The following is a 16373-nucleotide window of genomic DNA, read 5'->3' on the forward strand; positions in this document are numbered from 1 at the left end:
AAAGGAAAATACTACAAAGACTCAGTTCCTCAAAATGGGCACATTAGACTCAGAGGCCTTTATGTACGTCTCTTCTCAGGGACATCGGAGTGCCACACAATGTTTTACGTAAAATTTTTCATGTATTGATCTCAAAAAGTAACATACATTAGCTCTATCTCACTATTGGGTATGTGCCCTTAACATTTCCGCCATGAAAATTCATTTTGGTGTCATTTTGGAAGGTTTTTTGGTGAGTCCATAAAAATGGCGTAAACCGCGGACAAAATTGTTCACAGCTGTGACTTTTGAGTGATAAATGCTTCAAGGGGTCTTCCCCATGCTGTTGCCATGTCATTTGAGCACTCTTCTGAGACTTTTGTGCCATTTTTAGGGTTTCTACATGCTGCCGGTGGTCATTTCACAAAAATACTCGGGTCTCCCATAGGATAACATTGGGCTCGGTGCTCGGGCCGAGTACACGAGTATCTTGGGATGCTCGGCCCGAGCCTCGAGCACCCGAGCTTTTTAGTACTCGCTCATCACTAGTAATAAAGTTACATACAGTATGTAAACAGGAAAACAAGCATCTAAAAAATCTTATTGATGAGTCTATTACAAATTAAATGTGAACCAATTTCAGAAGCTTCAGACCAAATATCTTGACTAAAAACATCTGACTACTGTTATATCCCTCGCTTTAAAGGAAATCTGTTCCCACATTTGAGCAATCTAACCAATTAACATGGGCATACAGGTTATACATTGCTGAAGTCCTACCTGTATGTTTCATATCAGAAGCCTTGTTGTGGATAAATCCTCTTTTATTACTCTATGTAAATGAACTCTTCCAGGCTATGGTGCGGATGTTGCTCGGAAGCTATCACTGCCTACTCACTTCATTATCATATGTGTCTTCTCCCATCAGTGTTGCTCTGTCCCTGTGACATCAGGTGCTTTGTCAGGAAATGTTGTGCCTGCGCATTCCATCGCCCATCATTCCACTTCAGTATTCCACCCTTCAATGCTTTGGCAAAGGTACAGGCTCACCTAATCGGGTGCTTGAATGACATGTGCCTGAGCATGTTGGTGGTGATAAGTCTGGTACAATACAGGATGCAAATTACCTTTTTTTATAGTATGCTGTTTCTTGAAAAAGCGCCAGACTGGGAACCACCTAACCCTTGGCGTGGGAACTTGCTGCGTGTGAGTGCTCTGGGGAACAGTTACCTACCTTTAACCCTGGCCACCTCACTGCCTCTTTTGCCTGTTGCAGCGGATCCCTCCTTCTTTGCACTGCTGTTCTTACTCTGCATACCACCTTCCCAAGTTGGGTCTGTGAGTTCATCATCTACAACCTCCTCTACCACTTTCGCACTCTGGTCCTTCTCCTAAATTGTTGACTTAATATCATGACTTCTTCACAAATGTGTCTGAACATCATCCACCTCTTGAGAGAGTAATTTCCATGTCCCACCATTGTCTTCTTGTGAGCATTGCTGTTCAAGTATTGAACACACACAATCTCCTCATGTCTCTCTTGAAACATGTATGATGAAAGGCCAGAAGAAACCATAAATTGAAAAGTAAAGAGCTCCTCTGAGTGTCCAAGTGTGAGATCACTTGTCTCCTGAGACCATGGTGGGAGGAAAGAGGATGAGGGGGAGGATTATGGGGCCCAGACTCTTGGCTAGTGAGACTACACCATACACAAGTCAGGATTTTGCTGGCAAACAGCCTGAATGCATTATCTGCCATCGAACACCAAACTTGCTTGCACTGTTCTGGCTTCAATAGTGGTGCCACGTGCCTTCCTGCAAACTGGGAAAGAAGGTTTGGTATATATAATGACTAGAGATGAGCGAACCAGTCGCGGTTCGGCTCGAGGTCGGTTCGCCGAACGGAGCTCCCGTTCGAGTTCGGTTCGTCGAACGTTCGACGAACCGAACTCGAACTGCATAGGAAACAATGGCAGGCAATCACAAACACATAAAAACACCTAGAAAACACCCTCAAAGGTGTCCAAAAGGTGACAAACAACTCACAACACAACACAAACACATGGGAAAGTGACAAGGACAAATTCTCATGTGAAAACAAAACAGCGTTACGAGGAAAAAGAGGACGAGACACAGATATAGGCATGGCATGCCCTTCTAAAATCATGTAAAACACCGCAAGGTGACTCCAAGCGGAGTCTCCCTTTTTTCCAAAAATTGGGCCACACAGACACCCCTTCAGTGGCAGCACTTGTGCCCCAGTTGTACACTTCACAGCTAGATTTGCATCAAGCACATTCAAAAATACGCCATACTTAACCGTCCCCAGGATGACACCGGGGTAGGTAGCTAAGTCTTTCCTGATCCCAGCTCTGTTCATCTTGGCTCCTTTTAAAAAAACACAGCAAGCAAGGGTTACTCCAAGCGGAGTCTCCCTTTTTTCCAAAAATTGGGCCACACAGACACTAACCCCTTCAGTGGCAGCACTTGTGCCCTAGTTGTACACTTCACAGCTAGATTTGCATCAAGCACATTCAAAAATACGCCATACTTAACCGTCCCCAGGATGACACCGGGGTAGGTAGCAAAGTCTTTCCTGATCCCAGCTGAATGCATCTTGGATCATTTTTAAAAACACAGCAAGCAAGGGTTACTCCAAGCGGAGTCTCCCTTTTTTTCCAAAAATTGTGCCCCACACACACCCACCCATTCAGTGGCAGCACTTGTGCCCTAGTTGTACAATTCACAGCTAGATTTGCATCAAGCACATTCAAAAATACGCCATACTTAACCGTCCCCAGGATGACACCGGGGTAGGTAGCAAAGTCTTTCCTGATCCCAGCTGTATGCATCTTGGATCATTTTTTAAAACTATGTAAGCAAGGGTTACTCCAAGCGGAGTGTCCCTTTTTCCAAAAATTGTGCCCCACACACACCCACCCATTCAGTGGCAGCACTTGTGCCCTAGTTGTACACTTCACAGCTAGATTTACATCAAGCACATTCAAAAATACGCCATACTTAACCGTCCCCAGGATGACACCGGGGTAGGTAGCAAAGTCTTTCCTGATCCCAGCTGTATGCATCTTGGATCATTTTTTAAAACTATGTAAGCAAGGGTTACTCCAAGCGGAGTGTCCCTTTTTCCAAAAAATGTGCCCCACACACACCCACCCATTCAGTGGCAGCACTTGTGCCCTAGTTGTACACTTCACAGCTAGATTTGCATCAAGCACATTCAAAATCCACAAGCATTTACTCTCCCCAGGATGACACAGGGGTAGTAAATTCCTGGTGGATCCATGACTTGTTCATTTTGATGAACGTTAGTCTGTCCACATTGTCACTGGACAGACGCGTGCGCTTATCTGTCAGCACACACCCAGCAGCACTGAAGACACGCTCAGAGACAACGCTGGCAGCTGGACACGACAAAATCTCCAAGGCGTAACTGGAGAGCTCTGGCCATTTTTCTAGATTTGAAGCCCAAAATGAGCAAGGCTCCATTTGCAAAGTCATGGCATCGATGTTCATTTGGAGATACTCCTGTATCATCCTCTCCAGCCGTTGACTATGTGTCAGACTTGTTGTCTCTGGGGGCCTTACAAAGGAGGGTCTAAAAAAATTATGAAAAGATTCCATAAAATTGCTGTTACCAGCACCAGATACAGTCCTACTGGTACGGGTAGACTGTTGAAGATGACGAGAACGTCCCATGTTTGGCAAGTTACAACTGGGAGATTCACTCCCTGCACCTGCACGGTTGTTTGGTGGAAAAGCCGAGCTAAGATCGAGTAACAGCTTCTGCTGATACTCCTGCATACGTGCGTCCCTTTCTATGGCTGGAATTATGTCACAAAATTTGGACTTGTACTGGGGATCTAATAGTGTGGCAAGCCAGTAGTCATTATCACTTCTAATTTTGACAATACGAGGGTCATGTTGGAGGTAGTGCAACAAGAAGGCACTCATGTGTCTTGCGCAGCCATGCGGACCAAGTCCACGCTGTGTTTGTGGCATAGAGGTGCTACCCTTTCTTTCTTCCTCTGACATCTCCCCCCAAACGCTTTCAAATTAAATTTGACCAAGGTCTCCCTCATCCGCTGAGTCTTCCATGTCCATGGACAGTTCGTCCTCCATTTCTTCATGTTCTCCTGCACCTTCCTCAACATTTCGCCTTCTACTATGCGCCCTTGTTGATCCCTGTCCCCCATGGTCCCATGCCTGCCGCGTTGGTGATGATGAACGTCTGGACCTTGGTGATGTTGTTGTCCCTTGCGCATATGAATCCTCCTGTAGTTCATCCCCTTGCTGTTGTCCCACCCCCTGACTCCGAATAGTGTTTAGCGTGTGCTCCAGCATGTAAATGACTGGAATTGTCATGCTGACAATGGCATTGTCAGCGCTAAACATATTCGTCGCCATGTCGAAACTGTGCAGAAGGGTGCATAGGTCCTTGATCTGAGACCACTCCATCAGGGTGATCTGCCCCACCTCTGCATCTCGTTGGCCCAGGCTATACGTCATGACGTATTGCACCAGGGCTCGGAGCTGCTGCCCCAGTCGCTGTAACATGTGGAGAGTCGAATTCCAGCGTGTCAGCACATCGCATTTCAGGCGATGAACCGGCAGGCCGAAAGACTTCTGGAGCGATGCAAGTCGCTCAGCTGCAGCGGTTGAACGGCGGAAGTGAGCAGACAGTTTTCGTGCCCTGGTCAGAAGACCATCTAGGCCGGGATAGTGTGTTAAAAATTGCTGGACAACAAGGTTCAACACATGAGCCATACAAGGCACGTGTGTCACCTTGCCCAGGCGAAGGGCTGCACCCAGGTTTGCAGCATTGTCGCACACGGCCTTACCAGGCTGCAGGTTGAATGGAGACAACCATTTATTAAACTCGGACCGCAGAGCTGACCACAACTCCTCAGCTGTGTGACTCCTATTACCAAGACATGTCAAGCTAAAGACCGCCTGATGCCGTTGTGCTCTGCTGTCAGCATAGTAATGAGGGGTGCGTGCTTCCTTCTGCGCAGTGAGAACGCTGGTGGCCTGCCCAGGCAGGCTTGGGGCGGAGGTGGAGGACCCAGATGAGGTGGAGGAGGCAGAAGCAGTGGCGGAACTTGGACAGACAGAGGATTGACACACAAGTCGTGGGGACGGCAAGACTTGTGCAGCAGACCCTTCACCATCTATCACCATAGTTACCCAGTGCCCAGTCAGCGACATGTAACGTCCCTGTCCATGCTTACTGGTCCTAGTATCGGTGGTGAAATGCACCCGTTCACACACAGAGTTTCTCAAGGAAGCGGTGATGTTGTGTGCGACATGCTGGTGTAGCGCGGGCACACCTTTCTTAGAGAAGTAGTGGCGACTAGGCATCTGGTACTGGGGTACAGTGACAGACATAAGGTCTCTAAAATCCTGTGTGTCCACTAGGCGGAAAGGCAGCATTTCGGTAGCCAAGAGCTTACAGAGGGATAGAGTCAACCTTTTAGCTTTGTCATGGGTCGCAGGAAATGGCCTTTTATTTGACCACATCTGAGGGACAGAGATCTGGCTGCTGTGTGTAGACGGTGTTGAGTAGGGTGTCCCTGGAAAAATGCAGGTTTGTGAGGAAAGTGCAGGCGGAGACATGATGTTGCCTTCATCCAACGTTAGTGCTATCGATGTCTGAGAGAGCTGTACACACTCACTTGTTTCCCCTTCCAAACCAACTGACGACCTACCAAGCAAACTGCCTGTTGCGGTTACAGTGGTGGAAGTTGTGCGTGGAAAACCAGGTGTGACAGCTGTCCCCACAGTCCTAGAAGATGAAGAGCGCGCGGATGCACTGGAAGGGGCAGGCCGTGGATGGTTCGCTTCGCTAGGCCGCATTGCAGCACGGTGAACTTCCCACTGGGACCTATGATATTTATTCATGTGACGATTCATGGAAGAAGTTGTCAAACTGCTGAGGTTTTGACCTCTACTAACAGAATCACGACAAATTTTACACATCACATAATTTGGGCGATCTTTTTCTATGTCAAAAAAGGACCAGGCTAGGCAAGGCTTAGAGGGCATGCGACCTGCTGAGCCCCCCCGACTAGTGCTCAGAGGCAGAGTGGTGGCTGATGATGCAGTTGTAGATGTGCTACCAGTGCTCCGACTCTGTCCAGGAAGGCGCAAGGTAACTTCGTTGTCGGTTGCATCCTCCTCCACCGCCTCTGTTGACCTCCTCGAGTGCCTGACTGGGGGTTGACAGTAGGTGGGATCTAGAACTTCATCATCAATTGTTGTGTTTGCACTCCCCTCCCCCTCATACCGAGCCTCTTCTTGCCCTGACCGAATATTTAAGTTGTCATCCCAATCTGGTATCTGCGTCTCATCGTCATCAGTATGTTCCTCATTGTCTATAACCACAGGTGTTACAGTTTGTGAAAAAGGGTCAACATTATGCTCAGAAACTTGGTCCTCACGGCCTAAATCAAAGTCACAAAAGTTCTGGGCATCACTGCAGACCATTTCCTGGTCTGTACTCACTGTAGCTTGGGAGCAGACCTCTGATTCCCAGGCTATAGTGTGACTGAACAGCTCTGCAGACTCAGCCATCTCAGTTCCACCATACTGTGCAGGGCTGATGGAGACTTCAGAGCTGGGAGAAAGCAAGTTTGATATGGGATGACAACTCAGAGGACTGGTGTTTTTTGGATGCGGTACTTGAGGTGGCTGAGAGGGCACTTGTTGGACCACTTGAGATCCATTCAAGCATTTTCATTTTTTGGCCATCATCTACCTTTGTTCCTGTTGTTCGTGTCCGTAAAAAAGGGAGAACATCGGATTGTCCACGGTAAGTAGTAGACATCTTACTTTTGCTGGTAGATGGTCTATCATCAGCAGATGATAATGGAGCTTTGCCACCTTCCCCACGGACAAACCCTTTTTTCCTTTTCTACCACGCCTCTTCCCCTTTCCACCAGCATCTGTCATTTTGCCACTCATGTTGATTGCGACAAGATTGTGCACTGAAAATGTGGTAGTAAAAATTGAGAGGTGGTGTAGATTGCAGCGGTGGTCTAGCTTTATTAACAGCAGAATAATAAAGAATAAATATCCCTGACAATGCAACTACAGCCCTTAAACTGGCAGCATAAATTGCTAGTATAATGGCTTAGTTATAATGAGTTTGAGTGTGCAATGCAGGCAGAGGTGCTGCAAATATCTTTGCACTACTGGGACTATACAGAAGTCCAATAGCCACGTTTAGGATGCCACTAAGTTCACTCAGTGTTTGCTAGTATAATGGTTTAGTAAAAATGAGTTTGAGTGTGCAATGCAGCCAGACGTGCTGCAAATATCTGTGCACTACTGGGACTATACAGAAGTCCAATAGCCATGTTTAGGATGCCACTAAGTTCACTCAGTGTTTGCTAGTATAATGGCTTAGTTATAATGAGTTTGAGTGTGCAATGCAGGCAGACGTGCTGCAAATATCTTTGCACTACTGGGACTATACAGAAGTCCAATAGCCACGTTTAGGATGCCACTAAGTTCACTCAGTGTTTGCTAGTATAATGGCTTAGTTATAATGAGTTTGAGTGTGCAATGCAAGCAGACGTGCTGCAAATATCTGTGCACTAGTGGGACTATACAGAAGTCCAATAGCCACGTTTAGGATGACACTAAGTTTACTCAGTGTTTGCTAGTATAATGGCTTAGTTATAATGAGTTGGAGTGTGCAATGCAGGCAGACGTGCTGCAAATATCTTTGCACTACTGGGACTATACAGAAGTCCAATAGCCACGTTTAGGATGCCACTAAGTTCACTTAGTGTTTGCTAGTATAATGGCTTAGTTATAATAAGTTTGAGTGTGCAATGCAGCCAGATGTGCTGCAAATATCTGTGCATTACTGGGACTATACAGAAGTCCAATAGCCACGTTTAGGATGCCACTAAGTTTACTCAGTTTTTGCTAGTATAATGGCTTAGTTATAATGAGTTTGAGTGTGCAATGCAGGCAGACGTGCTGCAAATATCTGTGCATTACTGGGACTATACAGAAGTCCAATAGCCACGTTTAGGGTGCGCTCACACGAGCGTGAAAATCAGACGAGTGCAATGCGAGAAATTCTCGCATTGCACTCTGACCAATGTTAGGCAATGAGGTTGAGCTGTTGGTCAGCTTTTCTCGCATCCAGATTCTGGATGCGAGAAAAGCGGCAGCATGCTGCGTTTTGCTGCTACCGCCGTATCTCTCGCACCCATTCAAGTGAATGAATGCGAGAGATACATCGGACTGCACTCGGATGTTATCCCAGTGCAGTGCGATTTACGCACAGGCTGACAGTGGAGGAGATGGGAGGATTAACCCCTCCCTCTCCTCCGCAGCGCCTACACTCAGCTTCACAGCTGTGACCCGATCGCAAGATCGGGTTACAGTCGCATGACACCTGGCTCACGCTCGCAGCAGAGCCTGAGCCGGGGGACATTAGCATATCGCATCCGATGCTCTCGCATCGGATGCCATACGCTCGTGTGAGTCCAGCCTTAGGATGCCACTAAGTTCACTCAGTGTTTGCTAGTATAATGGCTTAGTTATAATGAGTTTGAGTGTGCAATGCAGGCAGACGTGCTGCAAATATCTGTGCACTAGTGGGACTATACAGAAGTCCAACAGCCACGTTTAGGATGCCACTAAGTTCACTCAGTGTTTGCTAGTATAATGGCTAAGTTATAATGAGTTTGAGTGTGCAATGCAGGCATACGTGCTGCAAATATCTGTGCACTACTGGGACTATACAGAAGTCCAATAGCCACGTTTAGGATGCCACTAAGTTCACTCAGTGTTTGCTAGTATAATGGCTTAGTAAAAATGAGTTTGAGTGTGCAATGCAGCCAGACGTGCTGCAAATATCTGTGCACTAGTGGGACTATACAGAAGTCCAATAGCCACGTTTAGGATGCCACTAAGTTCACTCAGTGTTTGCTAGTATAATGGCTTAGTAAAAATGAGTTTGAGTGTGCAATACAGGCAGACGAGCTGCAAATATCTGTGCACTACTGGGACTATACAGAAGTCCAATAGCCACGTTTAGGATGTCACTAAGTTCACTCAGTGTTTGCTAGTATAATGGCTTAGTTATAATGAGTTTGAGTGTGCAATGCAGGCAGACGTGCTGCAAATATCTTTGCACTAGTGGGACAATACAGAAGTCCAACAGCCACGTTTAGGATGCCACTAAGTTCACTCAGTGTTTGCTAGTATAATGGCTTAGTAACAATGAGTTTGAGTGTGCAATGCAGGCAGACGTGCTGCAAATATCTGTGCACTACTGGGACTATACAGATGTCCAACAGCCACGTTTAGGATGCCACTAAGTTTCCTCAGTGTTTGCTAGTGTATTGGCTTAGTAACAATGAGTTTGAGTGTGCAAAGGGCAGGAGGGTACAGTGCCAGGGTTGTGGGTCTGCCTTTCTATCCCTCCTAATGGGGAAATGCAGCGAGGAAATCCCTGACCTTAGCTACACAGACGCTGTCATCTTGTGTAGCTGTTAAACTCTGTTTTCAGGACCTGTCACCTATGGCTCTGACCCTGCCGGTATGAGCCCTTAAAAGGACTGATAGAAAGTGCTATCCCTATGCTGTCCAGCGCTGTGTATGGAGCGTACACAGCAGTATCGGCGATAGGAGCTGCGCCAGTGATGTCTGACACCAAGGACGCAGAAGGCAGATAATGGCGTGCTGGAGGAAACTGTCCGTTTTTATAATGCAGGGACAGGTGACATGGACATCCTATCACACATGCCGTTGCTTCTCTGGCTAAAAGTCCACTTAGCTGTGTGTGTGTGTCTGGGATTGGCTGACATGCTGGCCCTCCCCACTACACGCGCGCGCTTAGGGAAGGAAGACAAGGAAAAAAAGAAAATGGTGATCGCCATTATCCAAACAGCAGTGATCTGAATGCGCTGTTCCCGCAAACTATACACTGAAATGTCATAATAGTGTGAGTCACAGAGTGACTTACACTATTACAGCGGAAAGCCAACTAGGAATTAGCTGGGTTTTTTGCTGCTAGAACCGTTCTCGAACGTATCTAGAACTATCGAGCTTTTGCAAAAAAGCTCGAGTTCTAGTTCGATCTAGAACAGCCCCCAAAATCACTCGAGCCGCGAACTGGAGAACCACGAACCGCGCTCAACTCTAATAATGACTGTATTTGGTGTGCTCCTGCAGCAGGCCCAGTTTTCCCTGTCCCACAGCAATGGCCTTTGTGTGCACCACCATCAGTGGGACATCCACTTCTTAGTCCCTTACCACACGCCTTGCACATTTTACATTAGGTAATAAGAGCTTTTTTTATCAGACAATAGAATGTATTTGAATTTGCCCTGAAAGGACTTTTGGTTGTATTTGGCAACACCAAGGACTATACAGCAATAATCCTTATCTCTAATACAGTGTCCTTTCTACAGCAGCTTTCCCTACACATATTGTAGCTAAGAGTGATATTATTAGACAATAGAATCTATTTATATTGGCCCTGAAAGGACTTTGGGTGGTATGTGGCAGCAGCAGTGTAAATAGAGACATTTTTCCTTGACTAGAAGCCTGTCACATGGAGGTTTGCAAAAACTTAGTAGATTGTCATGGCAGTGTCAGGCCCAGTTCAAACTGCAGATTCTGACTCTCCGTCCTATGGTTTCTTTGGTGTCTGGGAACAACACTGGCATATGCGGGTGTTGACCTGCTGTGTGCTGATCATATTCAGGCTAGCAAGAGTTAATCTCTTCTGGTCTGCTTGGTCTTTTGATCACATGTTGTTAGGAGTCCAATCACATCTGCTCCCCTCCTATTTATGCTAGTGGAATCCTTCCAGCCATGCCAGTTATAGTTTGTCCTATGCTGGTCTGTGTGCTTTGATGTCCAAGTCTTTCCAGAGATAATTGTGCTCATTTCTTGGTGTGGTTGTGTAGTTTACCCCTGTTGTTTTGTAATTTCCCTCTTGCTCTTGTGTTTCCTCATGAATCTCTTAATGCTTTTACCTTTATGCGTGCGTGCGTGCGTGCGTGCGGTGTGACAGAGTTTTGGATTTCCCTTGTCTGTCATTATTTGTGGGATTCATCACACTCCTATCCCGTCTCTCCCTGGGGAGAGGGGGAGAGGGAAACAAATAACGACTGGTTCCGCAGCAGGGCCAGGAATAAGACTCAGGCATCTCCACCATCAGGAGTATCTCAGAGATTAGGGATCGCATAGTGCCCCCTAGCTTGTGGGTCAGCTTGAGAGCTCCAGTTTCCCGCTATCCCATAGTCTTTGTGACAATGCCTCTAATACGCTATGCCTTCTCCAGAACCTAATCCTACACTAATTGCAGACTTAGAGTGGTATTATTAAACAACAGAATCTATTTCAATTAGCCCTGAAATGGCTTTTAGTTGTACATGGCAGCACCAAGGACTATAAGGAAGTAACCCTTAGCTAGATGTCTCTAATATGCTGTCCCTTCTACAGCAGGTGTCTCAAAACTAATTGCAGCTAAGAGCAGGGCTGGCTCCAGGGTTTTGTGGGCCCTGGGCGAAAGAGTCTCAGTGGGCCTCATCCACACATAGACATGCACAGATACATACAAATATAGGCATACGCACACATATATATGTAAATAAATTCACAAAAACACTTATAAATAGACATAAATCTAAACACAGTCATATATATTACACTGACATACATAGATACACATCATACATGCGCACACAGACACATTATTTTTATATTTTTATATATTTATATATATTTCTAATATTGGGAAGCCGGCAACAGCCTCATTAACCTCCCTGCTTGTCTCCATCCAGCTCCTCCTAGATTGGTGGCCATCACTAACAGACATGGCCGCACATAGAGCCCACTAACACTGCTGTATATACATCACAAGAGAGGCTGGGGACATACACATTACTAGGGGGCATACATATTTCTGAGGAAAGGGGTATACAGCAGTGGGGGCATACAGCTCTAGAGGGGGGCAGTGGCTCTGAGGTGGGGTGACAAACAGCTCTGAGATTGGGGAGTGACATGCAGCTCTGGGGGTATACAGCACTGGGGTGGGGGGGGCATACAACTCTGGGGGTATAGTAGTATGCAGCCTCCATATTCCTCCATATAGTGTTATGAAGCCCCATAGTCCTCTCTATTGTATTATGTAGCCCCCATGTAGCATTATGCAGTCCCCATATTGCACTATGCAGCCCACATATTGTACTATGCAGCCCTCATATGGCACTATGCAGCCCCCATATGGCACTATGCAACCCCTTATATAACATTAAGCAGCCCCCATATGGCACAATGCAGACCCATATAGCAATAGACACTCTCATGAAGTATACAGCCCCCATAAAGCACAATGCAGACCCAGATAGCATTAGGCAACCTCATGTAGTCTACAGCCCGCATATTGCACAATGCAGACCCAGCATGTAGTATACAGCCAACACATATAGCACAATGCCGACCCAGATAGCATTAGGCACGCTCATGTAGTATACAGCCCGCATGTAGCACAATGCAGACCCAGATAGCATTAGGCACCTTCATGTAGTATACAGCCCACATATATCCCAGTGCATACCCAGATAACATTAGGCATCCTCATGTAATATACAGCCCACATATAGCACAGTGCAGACCCAGATAGCATTAGGCACCCTCATGTAGTATACAGCCCGCATATAGCACAATGCAGACCCAGATAGCATTAGACACCCTCATGTAGTATACAGTCAACATATAGCACAGTGCAGACCCAGATAGCATTAGGCACCCTCATGTAGTATACAGCCCGCATATAGCACAATGCAGACCCTGATAGCATTAAGCAAGGCCCTCTCATGTAGTATACGGCCACCATATAGCACAATGCAGACCCTGATAGCATTAGGCACCCTCATGTAGTACACAGCCTCTATATAGCACAATGCAGACCCAGATAGCACAGTGCACAGCCAGAGAGCATTAGGCACCCTCATGTATTATACAGCCCCAATATAGCACAGTGTAGAGACAGATATCATTAGGCACTCTCATGTAGTACACAGCCTCATATAGCACAGTGCAGACCCAGATAGCATAGTGCAGAGCCAGACAGCATTAGGCACCCTCATGTAGTACACAGCCTCTATATAGCACAGTGCAGAGCCAGATAGCACATTGCAGACCCAGATAGCATTAGGCACCCTCATGTAGTGCACAGTCGCTATATAGCACAATGCAGACCCAGATAGCATTAGGCATCCTCACGTAGTACATAGTCCCTATATAGCACAGTGCAGACCCAGATAGCATTAGGCACCCTCATGTAGTATACAACCCCCATGGACATCTTGCCACAGTGATTGTACATACTCTTTTCTCCTCATTGCCCCGCTGCTCCGGTCTCCTCAGCGTGTCCACTGCTGTTGCTCACTCTGACCTCACTACAGGAACACAGTGATGACGTCACCGCGCTCCGCTGCTGATCTGTCAGAGCGCCGACAGACACAGAGGGAGAATGATGAGAGAGGCAGCGTGCCGCTACATCTCATCATTGCTCTCAATTGTATTGGTAACTGCGATTCCGATATATTTGAAAGCGCAATCCTCAGTGGGGGGGAGGCACCAGGCCCCTCTCACTAGCGGTACGCCACTCCTGCCGGTTTAAAGTTGAACCTGCAAGGACTGTAGACCATAAGACACTGTAACACACTGTCCATTTTCCAGCAAAAGCTCCCCCTACACTATTTCCGGGTACAGGATTCTTATATACACCTGATTATGTTATGTGGCCAGCCAATCATAGATAACCCGCGATTGGCAGGCAATCCCCACATGTTTAGTGGCTGAAAATTAGCCATAAAACATGCGGGGTGGGAAATAGAACCCGAGTACTCAGATACTCAATTGAGTACCCAGCATCTCTAGTAGAGATGAGCGGTGTTCGAATCGAACTGTTTGCTAAACTCAGATTCAACCTGTTTTAGGCGATGTTCGAGCGACGAACATGAACAATTAGCTTCAAGTTCGACAGTTCGAGGTTATGTTCAATAACAGTTCGATCACCAAAAGCGTAACTGGCTTTTCACTGTAATACTGTCATTCAATGTTAATACAGTGGGACCTTGGTTAATGAGAACAATTCATTCTGGGAGTGTGCTTGTTAACCAAGTTACTCATTTAGCAAAGCAAGATTTCCCATAGGAAATAATTGCAATGCAGACACTTCCTTCCACAACTTGTTAAATGTCCCATCCTGGTCCCCTATTGTGCAATTCCACACATGCATAAACACACACAAACATACACAAACATACACGCACACACACATATTATGCTCACCTTACCTTCCGTTCCATCGCTGGCCTCCTGGGACTTGCAGTTCGCCGGTACAAGATGTGTATCGGGTAACCATGGCGACCGATGTCGGAACTTCCGCTGCCAGAGAGCTGACGTCAAAGGCGGGAGCCGCTTGCCTCTGATTGGCCAGCGCGCTGCCTTTGAGTAGCATCTGACAGAGGAAGTTCATCCCTCGTTAAGCGATACACATCCTGTAGCAGCAAACTACGTGTATTGGGTAACCATCGCAATGAGAGAAAAACTTCCTCTGTCAGAGGCTACTCAAAGGTAGCACGCTGACCTATCAGAGGCAAGCGGCTCCTGCCTTTGACGTCAGCGCTCTGTCAGTGGAAGTTTCGGCATCGGTCATGATGGTTACCCGATACACATCTTGTACCGGCGAACTGCAAGTCCCAGGAGGCTGGCAATGGAACGGAAGGTAAGTTGAGCATAGTATGTGTGTGTGCGTTCGTGTTTGTGCATGTTTGTATGTGTTTGTGTTTGTCTGCCATTGTTTTCAATGGTGTTCGAAGGTGTTCGAAAGTGTTCGACGGACATTCATCGAATGTTCGACGAACACACCCGCCATTCGACGAACCGAACTCGAACACTAGGGTGGTGGCTCATCTCTAATCTCTAGCATCCGGTACTCAATCGAGTACTGATGTTATCAGCAGACATGTATGGCTAACAAATGTGAGGGGACTGGAGATCCACCCACACTTGTTAACACATTAGATTGCACTGTCAAACACTGACAGCATGATTTAAAGGGCTGAGGCGGGGATTGCTCCATTCCCCGTTGCCATCAGTGGCCCCGTGATGCAATTGTTAGGTGCCAATGTGATGTCGTGGTAGCGTGGAGTCAGCTTATGACCCCTGATGCTGCCATGACTCAATTTCTGTGAGAGCCGACAAAGGCACTTACAGGAGATGAGCATTTCTGCTGATCAGAGCGATGCTGCTCTAATCAGCACAAATGCACAGGCAATGGGACTGTGCAGTGATAAAGTCCCCTAGGGGGACTAGTAAAATAAATTAAAAATGTAAAAAAAAATTTGAAAAAACCTCTAAAAGTTCAAATCACCCCCCTTTTGCCCCATTAAAAATAAAACAATTAAAAAAATGAAAAAATACACATATTTGATATCACCGAATTCAGAAATGCCCGATATATCAAAATATAAAATCAAGTAATCTAGTACATGGCCATGCGAGAAACAAAATTCCAAATACCAAAATTATGTTTTTTGGTCGCCACAATATTTTTTTAAAATGCAATAAACAGTTGATCAAAACAACACATCTGCACAAAAATGGTATAATTAAAAACGTCAGCTCAAAATGCAAAAAATAAGGCAACACTGAACCGACATCTCAAAAATTCATAATGCTACTGGTCTAGGAACATGGCAACTCTTTTTTTGAACAAAGTTCAGATTTTTTTTTTCACCACTTAGATAAAAGTAAAAGTGTACATGTTTGGTATCTACGAACTTGTACCACTGTAAGGCATCATATGTATACATATGTTTTACCACATGGAGAACATGGTAAATAAAAGAACCCCAAAACAATCATGCAATTGCACTTTTTCTTTGCAATTTCACTGCACTTGGAATTTTTTTTCCCATTTTTCAGTACACTATATGGTAAAACTAATGGTTTCATTCAAAAGTACAACTCGTCCCGCAAATAATAAGCCCTCAAATGGTGAAATTGGCTCTCAGAGGAAGGGGAGGAAAAAAAACAAAAATGAAAAACAGAAAATCGCCTGGGGGTGAAGGGGTTAAGACATAAGAACAATCTTTATTGTACAAAAAAAAACAAAGGGTAATGTTATGGCCACCGCAGAGAAGGTGCTGTTATGAAGGCCAACGGTGTTCATCTGAAATATGGACTTCATTTAGATTGTTGTTTTGCTCATTTACTTAGCATTTTGTTGTTTGAGAAAAATAAATTAACACTTATTTTTTAAAGCATTCTTTGCCTAAAACTTTTTTAGTAGTTTATTAGGCAGACAAAATAAACACATGATTCTTGTTA

At 45.9% G+C, this 16373-nt stretch overlaps 1 protein-coding gene across 1 annotated transcript in view; it reads left to right on the plus strand.

Annotated features, from left to right (window-relative positions):
* Nucleotides 1–16373, plus strand: part of LOC142289720 (potassium voltage-gated channel subfamily A member 10-like) — a 117437-nt gene that overhangs the window by 69378 nt on the left and 31686 nt on the right. The window lies entirely within an intron of this gene.

This window comes from Anomaloglossus baeobatrachus, chromosome 2, assembly GCF_048569485.1.
Source record: "Anomaloglossus baeobatrachus isolate aAnoBae1 chromosome 2, aAnoBae1.hap1, whole genome shotgun sequence".
Lineage (NCBI taxonomy): Eukaryota > Metazoa > Chordata > Amphibia > Anura > Aromobatidae > Anomaloglossus > Anomaloglossus baeobatrachus.